At 43.6% G+C, this 21,629-nt stretch overlaps 1 protein-coding gene across 1 annotated transcript in view; it reads right to left on the bottom strand.

Annotated features, from left to right (window-relative positions):
- LOC148360149 (protein diaphanous homolog 2-like) overlaps window positions 1-21,629 on the bottom strand; it is a 169,746-nt gene that overhangs the window by 103,268 nt on the left and 44,849 nt on the right. The window lies entirely within an intron of this gene.

Raw genomic sequence — 21,629 nt, 5'->3', positions numbered from 1 at the left:
TTCCTGCAGGGAGTTGATAATAATATTTGATTGAACAAAACTGAAGACACATCGCTATAACACAATGAAAGGTAATCTGTGTAAAGCTGATATAGCATTGTGAATGTATTTTTTCTCTCACAGAACTCAAAATATAGCCATTAGTAGCTAAACCCCCGGTACCGGTGAGTGCACCCTAAAGTAAATGTTCCTGAAGTTCAATATTTTGTGTGGCCACCATGATTTTGCAGAGCCACTTTGATCTTCCTGGTCCAGGATTTCACCAGAGCCTCACAAATTGACTGTGGAATGCTCTTCCAGTCCTCCATGACAACATGACATAGCTGGGAGACCTTGTGCTTCTCCACCTTTAGCTTCAGGATGCCCCAAATATGTTCTATTTGATCTGGAGACATACTGGGCTAGTCCATCCCCTTTACCCTTAGCACCTTCAGAAAATCCTTGGTTACCTTAGTGGTGTATTTAGGGTCATTGTCAGACTAGAACATTGCCCTGCGACCCCTTTTCTAGAAAGAGGGGATCAATCTCTGCTCCAGTACAACCTTGAGTTTGTGTTTCCTTAGAGAAATACAACCCACCGATTCCAGTTGCACTCATGCAGCCCCAAACCATGACATTCCCAACACCATGCTTGACGTTAGGCACGATACAAATATGTTTGAACTCCTCACCTGGTTGCCGCCATACATGCTTCACACCATCTGAGCTAAATAAATTCATCTTTGTCTCATCAGACCAGAGGATCTTTCCAGTAAGCCATGGCTTTTGTTGACATACTTCTTTTCATTGTGTCAAAGCCATGTTTGCTCAGTGATGTTTTATTAAACAGGATAATGAAATCTTAGCATCATTTTTTAACTTTTGTGACACACTGTATTTTTATTTACCTTATTTCTAACTTATATTTATTTTAAAATAAGTAAAATAATACAGCATTTTTATTTGCTATTATTTTTGATGTTTTTAACGCGCAAAATAGTAACATTTGCATGGTACTTTATGATATTTACCATTATTCCATTCAAACATTTTTCATTTAAAATAATTGAAATAAAGTATAGTATTTTTTTCTTCATTTTCAACTTTTATACCTAGCAAAATAAGAAAAATAGCGCAATGTTTTCTTTGTCTTAAAACGATGCCACAACTGACAGAAATTTGCTGTCCTAGCCGCCAATCTCAGCAACAGTCAAATGAGAATAATGGATCACAGCCAAAGCAGTGCAGTCTTTTATATTCATACTGTATATATATATTTATCCATGTACTTTTTTGCAGTGTATTTGCCGATGGTATTTGTCTCTGTCCCTTCGGATTTGGATCCAAATTGAGAAAAAATGCTCTGAATAATTATAAAATAAATGAAAAAACGCATCAGCCTTTCCTGACAATAAAAGCGCCCGTGAGCAATGCGTGTTCTTTCCTGGGCAAACGGTGAAGTACATTTAAAGCTTAGCGTCTAATACGGACACTGGGACGGAAATGTCCACTGATGGCCCTTGACAGATATTCTTTTTTTGCGGCTAACGCTAGGGAGCTAAGTGCTCTTTACAAAGACTTAGTGGCGCTGCTCAATGCGCTGTTGGGTTAATGACACCGGAACTGGCATTCAAACTAAAAATCCCACCACGGTGGAATCCCTTGTTTATGAAAACCAGAACCCCCTCAGGGTATGCGGAAATCTGAAAAGTAGCCCCCGCCCCCATTTATAACAAGTGCTCTGCCATCCCCCACTTGCAGCAATAGTCACCTGGGGATAATGGATCTCGGCCACAACCACATATTTTAGGCAAGCTTCACTCCGCCAGCCCCTGCTCTCAGCAACAGTCAACCAGGGATAATGCATCTCAGCCACTACGTGCACTTTATTTTAGCTGGGCCTGAGGAGTACTTTCTGCCGTTTCCCATACACAGCAATATGGGATCAGGGATAATTGATCACAGCCGCATTGGTGCTGTTCATTTAAATAATTAAAACAGACAAAAAGACGCCACTACTGACACAAATTTGCTTTCTTAGCCGCCAATCTCAGCAACAGTCCAATGGGAATAAGGGATCACAGCCAAAGCAGTGCAGTTCATTTGAGTTAGGCCACAGTGGTCTAATATGGAAAATCGGGCTTTGACGGTCTTGCTATCAGCAATAGTCGACCAGAGCTAATGGATTGTGGCCACAAATGTGCATTTCATATCAGGCAAACCAGAATGGCAGGCTTCCCGAAAATAGCACTTTCTGCCGGTCCCGCGTAGTAAGAATATGGGGGTAAGGGATCGCAACAGCATGAGTGCAGTTCACGAGGTGGACAGGACAGCAAAAAGAGCTGCCCGCCCCCTGTTGCAAAAATAGTGGACTGAAGATAATGGATCATGGCCAAAACAGTGACATTCATTTTAAGCGGGCCGCATGAGCCTAGACTGAAAAAAGCACTCTGACAGCTCCTGCTCTCAATTATATTCTGCCGGGGATAGCGGATCACAGTCACAACCGTGCATTCAATTTTAGGCGGGCCTGAACGTCACGCCTCCCGACACTCGCCTGCAATATGGGATTGGGATTAATGGACTGTGGCTGCACGAATGCAGTTCATTTTGAACATAATACAAAAAAAAGCCACAGAACAAAACAAAAGTGTGCTTTTTCAATTCCAACTTGCAGCGTTCTGCGATTGGGGATAACAGCCAAAACCATGCATTTCATTTTAGACAGGCCAGAACACCCCCTGACCAAAGAGTCTTCCTCATGTCCCCCCTTTGAAGCAATTTGGATTGGGAATAATGGATCATGGCCACACATGTTGAGTTCACATTTGGTGGACAGGATGGGGAATGCAACAGCCAGGCCCCACAAAAACGTGCTCCTTTCAGCCCCTGCTCACAGCAATTGACTATTGGGGATAATGGATTACTAACTATTTTTCAACGTGCGATACACAAATACTGCAATTTACGAGTAGTGAGTAATAACAGTATAAAGTTGTAGTTCCGAACAGGCAGGTTGGTGACACTCGGAGTGCTAGGCTATGTTAAAAAAATAAATAAATAAAAAAAAAAAAATCGGCATTGCTTCTATATCTAGGTCATCTATCTTTACCCCCCGATACTAATGAGTCAGAGGGGCCCCCCTTTTCATCATCCCGGACCAGAACATGCATTATTTTAAGCTAGGATCATTAGGGTGACTTATAGCCGTGTCGAGAACTTCAATTCTTTAGCATACATCAACGCTATTGCTCCATACAGGTAGTTATGTCAGGTTGCTTTGCAGCGTCCAAAATAAGTAGCGCCATCAATCTTTTGCAATTCCAGAGACAAACAGTCGGACAAATTGAATGCAAGGAGGGAAACAAAAACCACCGGGAAAGGTGCTCGATTGATGGAGAACGTTGTATATTTTACGACGGGTTAGAGAGTACATTCAAACTTGCAATCGTTCAAAAACTGAGAAGACGGAAAGTAAAAATAGGAGTGTCTGCTGCAATCATGCAAGCCATTAAGGACGGGAAAGAGTCTATATCATATTTTTCAGGTCCCTTTGCCAAGATGTTGAAGTTCCACATTTCTATTTATTATTTTTGATGGACCCACCCCATTTTAGAGGAATTACCGCTTTTGTACTTACACAAGCCGCACCTGTATATAAGCCGCATGCGTTTACATTGAAACATGTGGCACAATCGCAAGCTTAACTGGAACTCAAGGTCCCGCGATTGTAACTAAACATGTAGTACACAATTCAAAAACAAAAGCCGGCAACATGAACGGAAAATTATACTGGTACTTAACGTTTGATGCAGACCCGTAGAGTCTGGGTCCCGTTGAAAGTAATCCAATGGAAAAAAATGTATATTTCCAAAGTTAAGGGTGGGATATATATCTCCACTATTGTCCGCCGCGACAACAAACAGATCCAACTCAGTTTTACCCCACTTCCCGTCAGCCCGCGTTTGCTCCGCCCCTTCTTTTTGATTCGCCCGTAGAAAACATATCAGAATAAGTCTTTAAAATAAATACATTACAAAAATATACAGTTGCAAATACATATTATACATGGTTACACATATTTAAGATAGACGGTACACCGAGAGAGTTTTCAAAGCTTTAATAATAATAACATAAATTTCATCCCAAACCGTGCTTGTGAAAGTTGACGCGCTACTAGGAACACGCTCGCAACGCACCAAACGTATCTGTTAAAAAAAAAAAAAAAAAAACACATACCGTAATTGTGAATTCGCGGTAAACCGTTCTAACATTCCTCCTTTTGCCTGTCGCCATCAAAGGCGTTAACCCCCTTATCGGAACGAACCTTTGTCATACAGACAATTTTAGCATAAGCTAAGAAGTTGCAGTCTTCTCTGGCGCAAGTATTCCACCGGTCTAAATCTTACCTTTTGTACTCGAGCGCCGCTGGTGGCCGTTAGAAAAAATACATAAATTGGCAGCTTCACTGAAAAAGCTACAGGGCTGAACATTTGGGAAAAAAGTAGCGGCTTATAGTCCGGAGTTTACGGTATAGACAATTTAGAGGATGACAATTTCACCGTTTGATTACTGATGGTTGACAGACGCTCCCCCACTTACTAACATTTGAGTTACAAAATAAAGACACCTGGGACAATCGTTTGGCACGCAGGAGCGCGCTCTCTGATTGGCTGGCACTCTCCTCTTAAGCTGTCAGCACCAAAGGAGAGTGTCAGACTGTACTTGTGTCTCTGTGTGTTTCGCCAGATTACCAGTACCAAAGACTTCTCCTCCTGATTCCTACCTGCCTTCTGTTTTGATCTGTTTCTGCCCCACGTTTACGACCTGCTCTCCCGCCCTGGCCATCGACCTGCCCGCTAAGCTGTACCGATTCTGCCTACCTGTCACAGAACTGCCATCCCGTCCGAGAAACGCCGGCGTCCAAAGCCAGCTCTGACAACTCATTCCAATAAAGATTCCTTTAAAACAAACGCAATTGGGTCCGAGATTCCGTCCTGGTTCGTGACAATACTATACTGTATCTCCAGCGCGCTAAGAACTTTGACTTTTTTTATTGTTGCATCCATTCAATATGGTTGGTGTAAAGTGTATAGAAGAGGCCACCTGCTTCCTTTGAGACAAAAGTGGAATAAGGAAGCTTGATGCGGTTGAGAAAATAGTTGGATCGCTTTTTTTCATCCACTCTACCACAGAGGAGGACCTCTTGAAGCTCATCTTCCAAAAGTTAGTTCAACTCAATTTTATGTATCTTTATAGAGCGTATTTTTCTTAGTACAAAACAATACGTGTTACTTATACAAGCCTTAAACATACTTATATAAAGCTTAAACATACAAAATATAAGACTGAATTCACTTACAAACAAATTCGAATTACGAACGATCGTCCGGAATCTCGCTCGTAAGTAGGGTAGCGTCTATAAAAGCTTTATTGGAAAACATTCCAGCCGCCCAATCTTGTAAAAAGAAAATCAAGATAAATCATGTTTTGAGGATGCTACAAAACCTCAAATGTATTGAATTTTAGTCAGACTTTGAAACAAAATAAAAACCTGCCTCTGAAACAAGCATATGGCTCAAATATAAAATAGGAGAAGTGAATTTTTATTATCATTTTGCTTCATTGAGGGCTGACTGTGGCGAATGTGATGCCAGGTCAATAGTATGAAGAAAATAGGTTCTGTCCAGTAGTTAAAAAACACAATTTTCGATCGTTAAACAATCTTTTATATGGTTGCACATCAAACAATCTTGAGCATTGAGACACTTTATAATGAAAAACCACAGAACAAACTTTAACCCAGAACAAACGTTTTACCCAAAAGTTCTGGCAAAGAACCTAAAGCAATTTGATTGGGTGAGCAGTAGGAATGGGCGGAGCTATACACATGGCGCACGCTCCTTTTCCTTGCCCATCTCCTTCGTAAGTAGGGTAGCGTCTGTAATGTGTTACATCTGTATTATACATGTGTTATTTTCTTGTATCGGATTTAAAAACACTACGGTAATACCTGGGAACTGGTGTTTGAAGGTTTTTTTCCCGTACAAAGTATTTTTTTTTCTATTTTTATATATTCCGATGCATTCCAAAAAACCCAAACTATTCGTAAAACAATTTTGGATCGATGATCCCTCCCAAAATGATTTAGCTAAAAAAGGTTTTTGGAGGTTTGTTTAAGTTCAGATTTTTCGTCCAAATACCGGAGAAAAAAATGACCCAATTTTTTTTTGTTGAATACCGATTTGTACTGAGTACTGAGGTATCACGGCAATCGATTCGGTTTTGATGATGTAGTTAGAGTTCCAAGAATAGCCCATTTATAGTGCGCAAGGCCAAAACCATTCCTGAGTTTGATAAGAGTTCATTCTTAATGAGTTAAATCTTAAATCTATCGCTAATTCGGCTCAAAGCCCAGCTCTCGAGGGTCCGCTCTGAAACCGATGTATCTGTTTATCGGTGCGTTGTACTTAACGGCGATCCCGATTAAATCGAGTTTAATTACACCGGCTTTATCGGGCCAACAAAACCAAAAAAAAAACAGGTCAGAGGCGGTGCTTATCTAAAAAAGCTAAAACCCGATAGCACGCTCATTGATTCGAAAGAAAGAACATAGAGCAGGGGTGTCAAACTCAATTTACCTCGGGGGCCACACGATAGAACAAACATTCTCTCGGGGGCCGGACTAGTATATTAGAGGGAAATGAAAAGAGAGAAAGAAATAAGACAAAGTGAAGGAGAGAAAAAGAGAGAGGGTGGGACAATGAAAGAGAGAAAGGGAGAAAGAGAGAGAGGAGAGAAGAGAGAGAGAGAGAGAATGTGAGAAACAAAAAAGATATAAAGACAAATAGTGAGAGAGGGGGAAAGAAAGAGAGAGAAAGAATGATATCCAAAGAGAAATAGAAAGAGAGAAAGAGGGAAGGAAAGTAAAGAGAAGGAGAGAAGGGGAAAGCAGGAGAGAGAGAAAGAGAGAAAAGGAAAAATAGAAGAGAAGGTAAAATGACACAGAGAGAAAAAAAACAAAGAGAGACAAAGAAAGAGAAAGAGACACAGAAAGTGATAGAGAGACACAGAGAGTGAGAGAAAAAGGGAGAGAGAGAGAGAGAGAGAGAGAGAGAGAGAGAGAGAGAGAGAGAGAGAGAGAGAGAGAGAGAGAGGAATACAAGTACAGTGTCTTTGTGAGAGGCACCTGGCTTTGGCAACATCAAGTGGACTTATTTAGACCTGCAGCTCGTTTTTCCCTTGCGCTTCACTGAGCGTTGTCTCGCGGGCCGGATTCAATCCCTTAGCGGGCCTGATCCGGCCCCCGGGCCGCATGTTTGACACCCCTGACATAGAGCAACAGTTTGTGCTATCTTGCTTTGAAATGGAAGCGACTGAGAGGAACAGGTAAACATTTATCGACAACCAGATGGCAGAAGAAACTTTTGGACATCTGAGGTGATTTTTTATTTCTTTTTTTTCCTGTCCAGACGTCGCCATCGCAAAGGGGCACCTGCCATTTTGATCAATTTGTCCTACTTGTGGCCTAACTGTAGAACGATTCATCATCGGTAATGGCTGGGACTTTAAGAGCCCGGGTAGGCCAGAAGAGCACAAGCTAAATGACTAAAATGGGAAACATACTCCCGTAGCACCGAATGCCGCTCGATTAACGAGGTCCGGTCGGACCGCTGCTTAAATGTAAGCGCTCGCTAGAAAATTAGCCTTCACGCTGTGAACTTATTCTAAGGAGAAATGAGTAAAAGATTCAAACTAAGCTATGGAATCAAGTCGGGAGATAAAACCCAGAACTCTCCGACTGCTACAAATAACTAGATAGATAGATAGATAGATAGATAGATACTTTATTCATCCCCTAAGGGAAATTCACATTTCCAGCAGCATCCCTGAGCTGAGAACAATACAATAATAAAGCCAAAAGAAAAACAATATACAAATACCCAGTGTGACGTGCAAATGCCCACTTTAGCATGTTATATAGATTAACTAAATAGTGCTACACATAATGCAGTAAGATCCAATGTAGGTGGTGTGGTTTAATGTGGGCCTTTACTCTGCCGGGTGGAGTTAAAGAGCCTCATGGCATGAGGAAGAAAAGAACTCTTCAGTCTGTCCGTAGTACAAGACAGTGACAGCAGTCTGTCACTGAAACTGCTCTTCTGTCCGGAGATAATGCTGTGAAGCGGATGCGATGGATTGTCCATGATTGACCTCAGCTTTTTCAGTGCCTGTCTCTCAGCTGCTGTTGTTAGGCTGTCCAGCTCTTTGCCCACAACAGAGCTCGCTTTCCTAGCCAGTTTATTGAGACGAGAGGCATCCTTCTTCTTGATGCTGCCTCCCCAACACGCTGCCGCATAGAAGAGGGCGCTTGCCACTACTGTCTCATAGAATATTTTCAGGAGCTTTTTGCAGATGTTGAAGGAGGCCAGCCTTCTGAGGAAGTAAAGTCGGCTTTGCCCTTTCCTACATAGAGCTTCTGTGTTGGCAGTCCAGTCCAGTTTGTTGTCCAGCTGCACACCCAGGTATTTGTAGGTCTGGACAAATTCTACACATTCTCCCTTGATGGTTACAGGAACCGGGTGAGTTCTGGTTCTCCTGAAGTCCACCACCATCTCTCTGGTCTTGGTGGTGTTTAGGTGCAGGTGGTTTGCGTCGCTCCATCGGACAAAGTCCTGAATCAATTTCCTGTACTCCTCCTCCTGCCCGTTTCTGATACATCCCACGATCGCAGTGTCATCGGCAAACTTTTGCACATGGCAGGACTCAGAGTTGTACTTAAAGTCCGATGTATATAGAATGAATAGGAACGGAGAGAGAACGGTCCCCTGCGGAGATCCTGTGCTGCTAACCACGGTGTCCGATGTACAGCCCCCCTGTTTCACATACTGCGGTCTGCCTGTCAGGTAGTCAGTAATCCATTCTACAAGGTGTGAGCTAACTCCCATCTCTGTCAATTTCCTACTCAGTAGCAGAGGCTGTATGGTATTGAAGGCACTAGAGAAGTCCAAAAATGTAATCCTCACAGCCCCCTTCGCCCTATCCAGGTGAGAGAGGGATCGGTGTAACATGTATAATATAGCATCCTCCACTCCCACCTTCTCCTGGTAAGCAAATTGCAGTGGGTCGATGGCGTGACGGACCTGTAGCCTCAGGTGGTGCAGCAGCAGCCGCTCCATGGTCTTCATCACATGTGATGTCAGGGCGACTGGCCTGAAGTCGTTGAGTTCCTCTGGTCTTGATTTCTTTGGGACTGGGATGATGCAGGATGTTTTCCACAGCTGAGGGACCCTCCCCTGTTCAAGGCTCAGGTTGAAGATGCGCTGTAGAGGGTCTCCCAGCTCAGACGCACAGGCTTTCAGCAGTCGGGGGGATATTCCATCCGGACCAGCTGCCTTGCTGGTTCGTAGCCTTCTCAGCTCCCCACACACCTGGGCTGAAGTTATTTTTAGTGGGGGGATGTCTTCCATGCTAGTGTGCAGAGGGGGAGGGGGAAGGACAGCTGCACAACTCAGGGGTGAGGATGAGGCGGAGTGGTCAAACCTGTTGAAAAAGTTGTTCAACTGGTTGACTCGCCCCACATCTATATCCACAGCCACTCCCTGCTTGGTGCTGCAGCCAGTAATTGTTTTCATCCCTTCCCACACCTCCTTCATGTTGTTGTTCAGCAGCTTTTTCTCCAACTTCCTCCTGTACTGCTCCTTCCCTTTCCGGAGCTGGACTTTGAGCTCCTTCTGTACTCGTTTTAGCTCCTGATGATCACCATTTTTAAAGGCCCTCTTCTTTTGGTTCAGAAGGCACTTGATGTCTCTCGTGATCCAGGGCTTGTTGTTGGCATAGCAGCGTACAGTCTTTGTCGGAACAACATTGTCCATGCAGAACTTAATGTAGTCAGTAGTGCAGTTTGCCATCTCCTCAATGTCACCACTGCTGGACCCTAGCAGGACATCCCAGTCCGTACATCCAAAGCAGTCTCTCAGAGCCTGCTCTGCCTCGGTGGACCATTTTCTAAATGAGCGTGTGGTTGTTGGTAGCCTCCTCACTCTTGGTTTGTACTGTGGTTTAAGCAGAATGAGGTTGTGGTCTCCTTTTCCAAGGGCAGGCAGTGGTTTAGCGCTGTATGCATTTTTTATATTCGCATACAGAAGGTCAATAGTCCTATTTCCCCTGGTCTTGCAGTTCACATACTGGACGAAAGAGGGCAGTGTCTTATCAAGAGTCACGTGGTTGAAGTCCCCTGAGATTAACATTGCAGCCTCCGGGTGTTGTGTCTGGAGTTTTGCCACCGCGGAGTGGATGACGTCACACGCTACTTCCGCATCTAAACAAATAAATCACAAAAGTAGCGAAAATACACGGGAGCTTGCTGGAGTGGCTGCCATTCGTGACGGCGCCGGAAGTAAGTACTACATTAATATACTAGAATGGTTGTGCACTATTAGAGCATTGAGACGCTAAACCATTGTTGGCAAGGTCATTGGCACATGGGAAACCCAATAAGTAAGAGTAAGTCTAGATGGAGGCTAAAATCCTGAAATGGTGTTGAGATTCAATGTCTGTCATGATTTGCGAATTCAGCCCCAGCTGCCAATCGTTCCCCTGATTAGTTCTCCTCATATTTAAACACATCATTCTCCTTCACTCCTGGTCAGCCCGTCTGCGAACCTCAGTGAATGCAAGGCAAGCACTTTTGACTCTGGCTCCTGTTTTGATCCTGACCTGTTTCCTATATCGATCCCCGATCCAAGCTCCATTCTCCTGTCTCGGCTACCTGTATCCCGATTCTGTTTCCTGTATTTATCTCTGATCCAAACTCCGTTCTCCTGTCCTGGCTACCCGTATCCTAATTCTGTTCCCAGTATCGATTCCTGATCCAAGCTGCGTTCTCCTGTCCCGGCTACCCGTATCCTGCCCGATTCTGTTTCCAGGATCGATCCCTGATCCAAGCTCTGTTCTCCTGTCCCTGCTACTCGTATCCTGATTCTGTTTCCTGTATCGATCTCTGATCCAAACTCCGTTCTCCTGTCCCGGCTACCCGTATCCTGCCCGATTCTGTTTCCAGGATCGATCCCTGATCCAAGCTCTGTTCTCCTGTCTCAGCTACTCGTATCCTGATTCTGTTTCCTGTATCGATCCCCGATCCCTGACTTTCTGCTCGTCCCGGCTACCAGGCTTGTTCCGATCTCCGATCATGCTCCGTCTCCCGTCCAAACTTCCCGACTTGGTCCGATCTCTGACCACGCTTCGTTCACGAGGGCTTCCCGCTCGTACTGGCCAGTGCACCGTTACGCATTCAGAGCGACCTGCTTCCCGCGTCCAGCAATCACCGGATCGTGGGCGCAACTTTTTCCTCTTTCTTCCAATAAAACTTGTTAGAAACGCAACGCAATTGGATCCCGTCTCCGTTCTGGTCAGGCACATTTATAGCCGTTGCTAGCAACTTTTCTCTATTTTTTTAGCTCAAGGATTTACAATTGGTATTCTCTATACATGTTTATTTTTTCATATCTTTAAAAATGCAGAAAATGCAATACTCGCTTTGAAAGAAACCGGTTCCATGTTTGAGGAAACATAATCACAAGGATTGATGAGAAGAAGCAGAGAAAAACGGGGAAAGTGACAAAAGGAACAAAAGGCATTGAAGGAAAAATTGCAAAGAGTTGTTTATAGTCGCGGCAAGCGGCGGAGGGAGCGGAGAAACAAGGTCGTAAAACACCTTCTCCGATCTTCGGAGGCAGGAGCTTCTTTGACATTTAATTATTTCCAATACATATGCCGAGGGAATAGTAACGCCGATGCTCGGCTTAGCTTCGAAACGGCACTAAGCGTTTACTATATCAATGACAAGCCACTTTTAGTCCACTCCAAAACGGACTCACGGACCCTGAATAAATCCAGGTAGAGCAAGTTTGGCGAGCACTAGAATGAATACTAATACTCATATCAAGGTCACTTACCGGAGACGCGTTAGGATATAACAAGTATTTTAATGCATGAAAGGGAACACTTTGGGTATATTTCCAGGCAATTATAAAGGGACATAATAGACGTTGAAAAGAGGTCATAAAGTTTCCATCAGAAGGATTGACTTTCAAACTAGAACAAAGGTATTACATGAGTATACTGAGGTAGCAGAGTCTAACAGTGACTGGAACAGTGTTCTCGTTTGCCAGCGTCCCTGCGTCCTAGACGCATCGTTTTTGCTGGGGACGCAACTTTTTTGACACAAAATTGTCATTATTACCCGATTACATTTTTTTTAAACAAATATTTACCGCATTCCAAACTTTTTGTCAGGCAGATCCGGCAGATGTTGTTTTGGTCTCGCGGTTCGAGTTTTCGTCTGCATGTCTATTCTGAGTTGTGTGGTGAATTTTTTTAGAGAACCGGATTTTTCGGCTCAACTCATTCAAGAGAGCCGGCTCTCAAACGGCTCACTTGCTTTGATGCATTATATTACGAATTATGATGTAAAAAGAAGTTAAGAAAAAACAGAAGTATACAAGGAGAAAATGAAAAAAAGACAGGTTTGTGGTTATCCCTTTAATCGGTATATTACCAACAATAATTTAATGCAGAAAGTGAATTAATAATTTGATGATTAAAACTGAATGAATATATATATTTTTTTTATATATTTGTCACCGATTTACAATTTCAACCTGGATAACACTAAATTTTGGGGACCCATAGATCTCTGTTGGGACCCATAGATTTTTGAGCATGCGAGTTCCCGGGACCCATCACTTTTCACAGGTAAAATGAACACTGCTGGAAGCGGTGTCTGAAATAATGCCTGCCCAGACGCCCATCTTTTACGTCGGGCGTACAACTTACAAAACATCTCTGCCCGGGTGGCCGACAACTTTTTCAGGAAAAAAAAATATATATTATTTCGTATTTTTTTTTTATCTATTTATTTTTTAAATGAAACGTTTGCTTTATTTTGATTTCGAAATCTTTGTTCGGTTTGGAGATTTAGGAATTTCAATTTCGGTTCATTTGGTAATTTGCATACTCGGCAGCCAATCAGAAGCCTGTATCGAATAACTTTGTGCTTCCGGACTTTCCCGAGGTAGTGCATTTGCATATCATTTTCCAAATCAGACGCACAGACAACACAATAAAAATGGATACGTGGTGAGGAATCAAGCCAAAACCTCATGCCCCAGAAGAAATATTCAAAAGAAGCTTTCAAAATTGATGACGCTACAAAACGTAAATGGACATTAAAAGCATGGTGGAAAGAGGAGTTCACGTGGCTTGTAGCAGAAAAATTGCATCAATGAAGATGAGTAAATACAGGTACATACTGATGGCAGATGAAAAATAGCAATGTCATATACATGCAATAAATGTTATAAGTAGATTTAGAATAAACTGAATTTTAAAGTGTTGTTCTGTTATATATTCTGATTATCAATCCTTAATACTTTGCAACAACGGGTTTTTTTGCGCAAAGTCGTTTTATTGTGTTTCAATAAATTGGGCAGGCAACTTTTTTGTCATGAGTTTCAGACACTGCTGGAAGGAATAGTACAACTTCGTCTACTCTCCTTTCCTGGCTTATGACTCGCTTTCGACCCCGACCACGTTTTTGCTCTCCTGTCCCGGCTACTGACCTGTTTTTCCGTTCCCGACACCGCCATCGCTCGCCACCGAAGATCCACTTCCACTTCCGCGCTCAGAGCGTCCAGCAGTCACCGGATCGTGTGCGCAACCCTTTCTCTTTCTTCCAATAAAACGCAACGCAAGTGGGTCCTGTCTGTACCTTCTGCCGGCCCTTGCTCGCAACAATATGCAATAGGGGATAATGGATTGCAAAGTATTTTCAAACCTGCATGCACTAAGGCTGCAAAGTACAAAGTTGTGAGGGATTACAAGACTGGAAAGTGTACCGAACGATGTAAACACATATTCATAGTTATTATATGTCAAGACCAGAACGGAAACAGGACCCACTTGCGTGACATTTACCACAAGTTTTATTGAAAGAGAGAGGAAGGGCAACAAATCGCTCTCGTACTCGTATTGTCATTCGAACACGGAAGTGGATCTTCCGTAGCAAGCGAGGGCGGTGTCAAGGGCGGAAAACTGGTCGGCAGCCGTGACTGGGAGAGCATGAGGCGGTCGGGGTCGGAAACGAGTCGTAGGCCAGAACGGGAGAGTATACATTGTCGGGGACAATAAGGGGTCGTAAACCAGGACGGTAGAGCAGACATGATCGGGATCCAAAACGGGTTCTAGCCGGAGACAAACGGGAGCAAAAACGGGACAGGCGCAGGTCAGGGTCAAAAAAGGCTTGCCATGTACACACGGAGATTCGCAGACGGACTGACAACAGGGGATTGACATGACCAGGTTCAAATACTGACAGGGAGCCAATCAGAACCCGTGGGAGCTGGCATCAGTAATCATAACATGATACTGGATTTCATTCGAGCATGTAGGCGTAGCTCGCAAAACTTCAAAGTTCCCCAACGAGAAAGTTTAATGGAAAAAAAAAACAAAAACATGACACTGATTCCCGTTTCCAAGTATTTGATGGTGTCGCCTATTTATTCTTTTTTTACAGTAAACAGCGAAGACGTGACATTCCGGTAATTACGCGGCGGCGTTGTTCATAAATTCAATTTGCTTCTTGTCACCTGCCGCGTGTTATTCTCGGAAGGAAGCTCGACACCTAACTCGCACGTACTCCCTTTTCCTCCGTCTTCTTAATCATTCTTCGGGGAAGAGCAATGGATGCCGTTTTTTCAACGCTCTTCTCCAGTAGGCGTTTGTTTACACCGTGTTTTGATATCGTGCTGTGCAAAAAAAATAATAAAACAAAAAAACATCTGAGAGAGTCTTTGCACAACCCTATAAAGGCAAATATGAATGCATGGCCGAGGCGGAGAACGGACGATTGTGTTGTGGAAGGAACTTCCATTCAATTGTGGTTCTAGGAGATAGAGGCTGCAGGATTAAATCAGGCCACTAGGGGCAAAACAAGCGTAAACCAAAAATAATATAATAATAATAATTTAATAATAATTTCCTTTGTATTGTCATTCTTTGTAACAATGTACACAGAGCGAAATGTCGATACACCTGACCCGTTGTAGCGAGCCGATGCAGCCGCAGCCAACAGAGGGCGCCGCCATTTTACCAATGTTATAAGTCTTAGGTATGACTCGGCCGAGGCGCGAACCAGCGACCTCCCAGTAAAGTGTACATTGGAATCATTTCGATTTGAATTAAACTTGAACAAAAAACATGCTCCCTACTCTCTCTCTCTCTCTCTCTCTCTCTCTCTCTCTCTCTCTCTCTCTCTCTCTCTCTCTCTCTCTCTCTCTCTCTCTCCCTCTATCGATGGCTCTCACTCTCTTTATTAATCTTTACTACTCTATCTCTCTCGTTCTCTCCCTCCCCCCTCTATAAGTCAATGGTACCCTTCTCTCTCTGTTACTCTTTTTCTCCTTCTCTCCCTATATATATGTATGTCTCTCTCGCTCTCTCTCTCTCTCTCTTTATTACTCTCTACTACTCTATCTCGTGTTCTCTTTCTTTGTCTCTCTTATCTATCCATCCGTTTTTCTCCCTCTCTCTATTACTCAGTGAGTCTTTTCTTTTTCTATTCCTCTCAATATCGGTAATACTCTTTCTCTCTCTATTCCTCTCTCTATCGGTCATACTCTCTGTATTTTCCCCTCTCTATCGGTCATTCTCTCTCTCCATTACTCTCTCTATCAGAACTGTATGACCAGGGTGCAATAGATTTAGCATTCGGTAACAGAACTCAAAATATAATCAACATGAATAAAAGTAAACAATAGGAACAATGGTATTATGTTGAAATTTGTTCACGGTTGCCATGGTGCCCAATTGGTCCCAGCCGTGTGGCTCCAGGTTCTCTCACGGTTGCCACAGCACCAAATTGGCCCCGCCCATAGACACCGGCTGAAACGCGTTGACAGATTGCTCCTTGGGTGTACTTAAACGCAGTCCTTTGAGCCCTTAGTTGTCAGAGCGTCTGCAAGACTCCTGTTAAACTCTTCTGTGAATTTGCCTGTGTTTGATCCTGTTTTATTTTTGGCCTGATCGGTTTGATTTTGACAACTGTGTTTTTCGGATTTCAATCCACTTCCGCAACCATCGATCCCCGGATCGAGTGTACGCGCATTCCTCCTTTCCCTAATAAACTGTGAGTACGTTACGCGATTGGGTTCTCCATTCCTGTTTCCTGACCTGGTTCGTGACAGTTCAGAAAGTGCATGAAGGCAACAACGCCTCAGCCCTATAAAACTGTCGAACAAAAATGAGCTTTCAGCTTGAAGAAGGTTGGAAGTCCCTGCATTGAACTAACAATCCCAATTCACTTCAAGAAATAATTTCAACATATTGCACAATCCAGTGACAAAACCAGTTCAGCTTGCAGCCACCCCAGTCCTGTTTCTTTACTATCACACAATGTATTCTTCTTTTATCATCCCAAGGCGGTGAAGGATTATATATATTTGACAATAAAGGATTGTGTACGATCAAATACAAATTACATTTAAATGCAAAAGATATTTACTGGCTGAGCTTTAGGGTGAGGTCAATGCAACCTAGTGAAGCATTATGTTTCCAGGAACAGCAGGGAACTGGGACAAAGGGCTGATAAGATAATCAGCACTTCTTGACGCAGACGGCCCTGGTGACGTAGAAACGCTCGGGGATGTTAAGACCATTTCAGACATCGAGGTGAGGGGGCTTTCCTGGCATGCCCATGGGAGGAGCCGGCACACCAGCTTGCGGGAAAAAAAAGTGGGCCGGGAGAAGGAAGCGAGGAGATCGAGTTAGGAGGCTAGACGGAGACTCGAGCGCCACTAATTCGGCCATATATTCGATGGAGTTCACTTAGCTAAATTATTTAAGAAATTAGGTCTACCCCTGTGTGAAAATGTCGGCTATTTTTGTCCATATTTTCCCATCAAAAAAATGAGTGCACATTGTTAGGTGAATGCAGGTCGTGTTTGGTTAATGGAGACAGATAACTAATTCAAACAATTTGGTAAACGATACATTTTAACATTTAATTCCCAACACTGTAAAATAAAAGGCTTGTGCGAGAATGTCACGTGTTTGGGTCCTGATCCTGTTTTGGTTCATGACAGAAAGTGCATGACAGCAACGACTCCTCAAGCCTGTAAAATTGACCAACAAAAATGAGCTTTCAGCTTGAAGAAGGTTGGAAACCCCTGCATTGAACTAAAAATCCGAATTCACTTTGAAGTATTATATATATTCGACTATAAAGGATTTTGTACGATCAAAAACAAATTACATTTAATGCAAAATATATTCACTGGCTGAGTTGTGGGGCAGGTCATTGCAACCTTGTGAAGAATGATGTTTACAGAAACAACGGGAACTGGGACAAGGGCTGATAAAGGCACATTCGACGATGGAGAGGGGCCCTGATGACGGGGGACGGCAGGCGATGTTTTGGGAACAAAGCCCTGATGACGTGGAAATGTGCGGGGATGTTTTGACCATGACAGACATCGAGGAGCCGTGGAGCCCACGTGGGGGGCTTTTCCTGACACACCCATGGGAGGAGCCCACACGCCAGCTTGGGAGAAAGACATGGGTCGAGAGAAGAACTTCAGAAGACCGGAGAAGATCGAGGGACAATCGAAAAAGAGGCTTGACGAAGACTCAAACGACACTGACTCGGCTAATTCGATGGAGTTCACTTAGTTAAATACTTTAAGAAAATGAATACGCCCCCGTGTGAAAATATCAGCTATTCTTGTCCATCTTTCCCCCCCCCAAAAAAAACAAGCATGCATTGTTAGGAGATGTTTGGTTAATGGAGTCAGATAACTAATTCGAACCATTTGGTAAACGGTACATTTTCATATAGTTCAAACTATTTGTTGAATAGTTTTCCAGCAGCTGCCCTATTGTTTTATTGTCTGCTCCTATCTTCAGTGTTTTTTCTTCCCGTTTTGACAACTACACTATGGATTACTTCTATCCTATGGGACATGGGTTTTAGCGCACAAAAAATGCGTGTATTCAAGGAATTTCAACTCCTTGCCCTGAAGAATTCTCGTGTCGGCGTGATACCAGCTCAGTAGCCTAGATGGTAAGGCGCCCGCTTTGAGACTGTGAGGTCGGTGGTTCGCGCCCCGGCCGAGTCATTCCTAAGACTTAAAAAGTGGTCGGCGGCGCCCTCTGTTGGCTGCGGCTGCATCGGCTCGCTACAACGGGTCAGGTGCAATCGACATTTCGTTCTGTGTACATTTTTACACAGAATGACAATACAAGGAAATTATTATTATTATTATTATTATTATTATTATTATTATTATGAAGGGGCCTATCGTGGAAGAAGAGCCGGAGCTAGCGAAGCGGCTAGCGGCGTTATAAGTCTTCGGTACCATCCGTAATCATGGTAAATGCGAACTCACGACCAAATAAGATCATCGAGTGCTGGTGGAAAACATCGAAGCGCACAGGGAGCACAGTTGCTGTGTTTTGCGGAAACGTGGCTCACGTTTAGCATTCCAGACGCTAACGTGTAGCCACCCGGAGCTACCCGGAGCAATCCGGCTTCAACGCCGCTAAACAGAGACACGAAAGCCGGGGGGAATCGGAGAGGAGGCGGACTTGCTAACACGAGGTGGTGTATCCCTGGATTTTCACAAAGAAAAGTTTTCCATCTGCCGCAGGGATGTCGAACTTTTGGACTGGCGTGACGTCATCCGCTCCGCTACAAGCACCCCTAGGGCATCATGTTCATCTGTTAATAAACAACGGGGTAGACTGCTGGAAGTGTGAATTTCCCTACGGGGATTAATAAAGTATCTATCTATCTATCTAGACATCTATCTATCTAAACATCTATCTATCTAGACATCGATCTATCTAGACATCAAGACATCTATCGATCTATCTATCTATAGATCTATATATCTAATTATCTATCTATCTATCTATCTAGACATCTATCTATCTATCTATCTATCTAGACATCTATCTATCTATCTATCTATCTATCTATCTATCTATCTATCTATCTATCTATCTATCTATCTATCTATCTATCTATCTATCTTTTAAAAAATTATTTCCTAACAACTTCAAGAAATAATTTCAAAATATTGCACAATCCAGTGACAAAATCAGTTCAGCTGGCAGCCACTGCAGTCCTGTTTCTTTACTATCACACACTGTATTCTTCTTTTACCCTCCCAAGGCGGTCTGAGCACATCTTGCCGACTCGACAAATATCAAAACATCGGACTGGAGGACCCTCGATATGCGGACGATCTGCTGCGCTCCAAATAGCTTCTCATTTGCGCCATAATGAGATCTAATGAGAGGGATAGGGGGGTTTAAAGGCCTCGTGCTTGATGAATTGAGAATTGGACTTCACCTTAGTCGACCTCGTTGAAGAGTAAAAACGGAGGGGGGGGCTACTGACTTGTGCTTTTGTTCTTTTTTTTTAAGGGGAGTAAGGGAGGGGAGTGTTCTTTGGAATGTTCTTAAGCACATTTGCACCCATCTGCTCGCCCACAGAAAGCCACCTGAGCAATTAACCTCGACCATTAGCACTGAAACAAAGGGGCAGGGAGGCGGGGTGCGTCCTTATGGGGACTATAACCAAGCGCTCCTTTTCATCTTCTCTCTCGGAATTTCAAACCCGCTCGCCCGAACCCTTCCAGTACCGCGTCGCTGTCCGGTTCTTTTATCGTCCGGGCTTTGTCCTGGGCTGCGACACTCTCCCGCGCTAACCCATTCAACACACATCATTACAGCCAACACAAGTGCCCAAAGGACAGCAGTCATGGACTTGTTTGATGTTTCTTCTTTCTACCTCTCTTGAAACCATTTTTTTTCTCGTTTCCCCTCTACAAAAGCTCTGCCACAACAACTCGGGAAACTTTTTCAAAAGGGTCTTTTCATGTGCACCTTCATTTCCAGTCCTACACGTTTTCCGAGGGCGAGGCCCCGCTCGACCGGTTTGAAGGTATTCCACTGCATTACGTATGGGTAAAATCCTGCCTTTCACGACAGAAGGGCTGAAGAATAGAAAGGAGCACAGTAGGTGGTAACAATACCGCAGGCTGGTTTAGTGTATATCTTCAAAGTAAAGGATTTTATACGATTGACTACAAGTTACATCTATTCAGTTTAATGCAATACAAATATTCACTGACTGTGCTTTAGTTCAATGTACAATAACAAGTCAGGACAGGGTGTTTTGGTTATGCACAGGGTTGGGTAGGGTTACTTTAACTTGATTACTTTCAATTACTTTTGGATTACTCCAACACCATCCATCCATCCATTATCTTCACCGCTTATCCTCAGTAGGGTCGCGGGGGTGCTGGAGCCCATCCCAGCAATCATCGGGCAGTGGGCAGGGGACACCCTGAACTGGTTGCCAACCAATCGCAGGGCACAAAGGGACAGACAACTCATTCGCTCATTCACACCTAGGGACAATTTGGACCGGCCAATTCACCTGAAATGCATGTTTTTGGAATGTGGGAGGAAACCGGAGTGCCCGGAGGAAACCCACGCAAGCAAGGGGAGAACATACAAACTCCGCACAGGAAGTCTGGTAGCTGGATTTGAACCCATGACCTCAGAAGTGTGCCGCGCACGCGCTAACCACTGCGCTGCCGTGCTGCCAATATTTATTTTATATATAATGTTATTAAATCATATATATGCTTCCATAACTATATATATATATATAACCCTCACAAGTTTAAAATTAGCTACATTTTCAACACACCGTCGCAGTTCCCTCCACCTATCTGCATCCATCAGGTACTCCACTCGACCAGCTCAAGTCTTGTCACACCAAACGTAAATAAAATGTAATTTGTCCTTTGCATGGATGTTCATTTTAATGTTATTTAATCATATGCAGATAAGTAGTACTTAGTATATACTATTTTTTTTAAAAACCCACGCAAGCACGGGGAGAGCATACAAACTCCGCACAGGAAGTCTGGAGCTGGATTTGAACCCACGACAGGTTCCCATGACATGAACTGTGCCGCACAAGCGCTAACCACTGCTCCGCCGTGCTGCTACTCCAATACCAAATATGCTAATAAAAGACAAAAGAAACTAAATATGAATAAAATGATGACTCACAACACGTGGTAAGCTTCCTCTCCCGGCTTTGATCTCTTTGATCTCCGGCAAAACTAACATAAAATGTGACAGAAACAAAATGAAAATAAATCCAAACATCATTTTTGCCGTTCCATGTATTCCGTTACTCCCCAAGCCTGCACAAAATTTTGTCATTTTATTCATATTTTGTTTATCTTTTTTTCTGATCTCGACCACGTTTTTTGCTCTTCTATCCCGGCCACTGACCTGTTTTTTTCCGCTCCCGACACCGCCAATCGCTCGCCACGGAAATACCACTTCCATGTCTGAGCAACCTGCTCCCCGCAACCAATAAAACTGTGAGTAACGTTACGCGAGTGGGTTCTGTCTCTGTTCTGGTAACCCAAATCAATTATCATTATTGCACAACCCAAAAAATAAATCTTTGTGTCTGTCAGTTCTACTGGAGTTCTGCACCGGGATCAGAACTGCACAAACTTGGAATATCTAAGACTGGGGTGTCAAACTCATTTTAACCCGGG

This window comes from Urocampus carinirostris, chromosome 9 (genome assembly GCF_059441175.1).
Source record: "Urocampus carinirostris isolate Australia breed hairy pipefish chromosome 9, RoL_Ucar_1.0, whole genome shotgun sequence".
Lineage (NCBI taxonomy): Eukaryota > Metazoa > Chordata > Actinopteri > Syngnathiformes > Syngnathidae > Urocampus > Urocampus carinirostris.
Note: the sequence above shows the minus strand (reverse complement) of the source record. Positions and strands in the feature narration are given on the sequence as shown.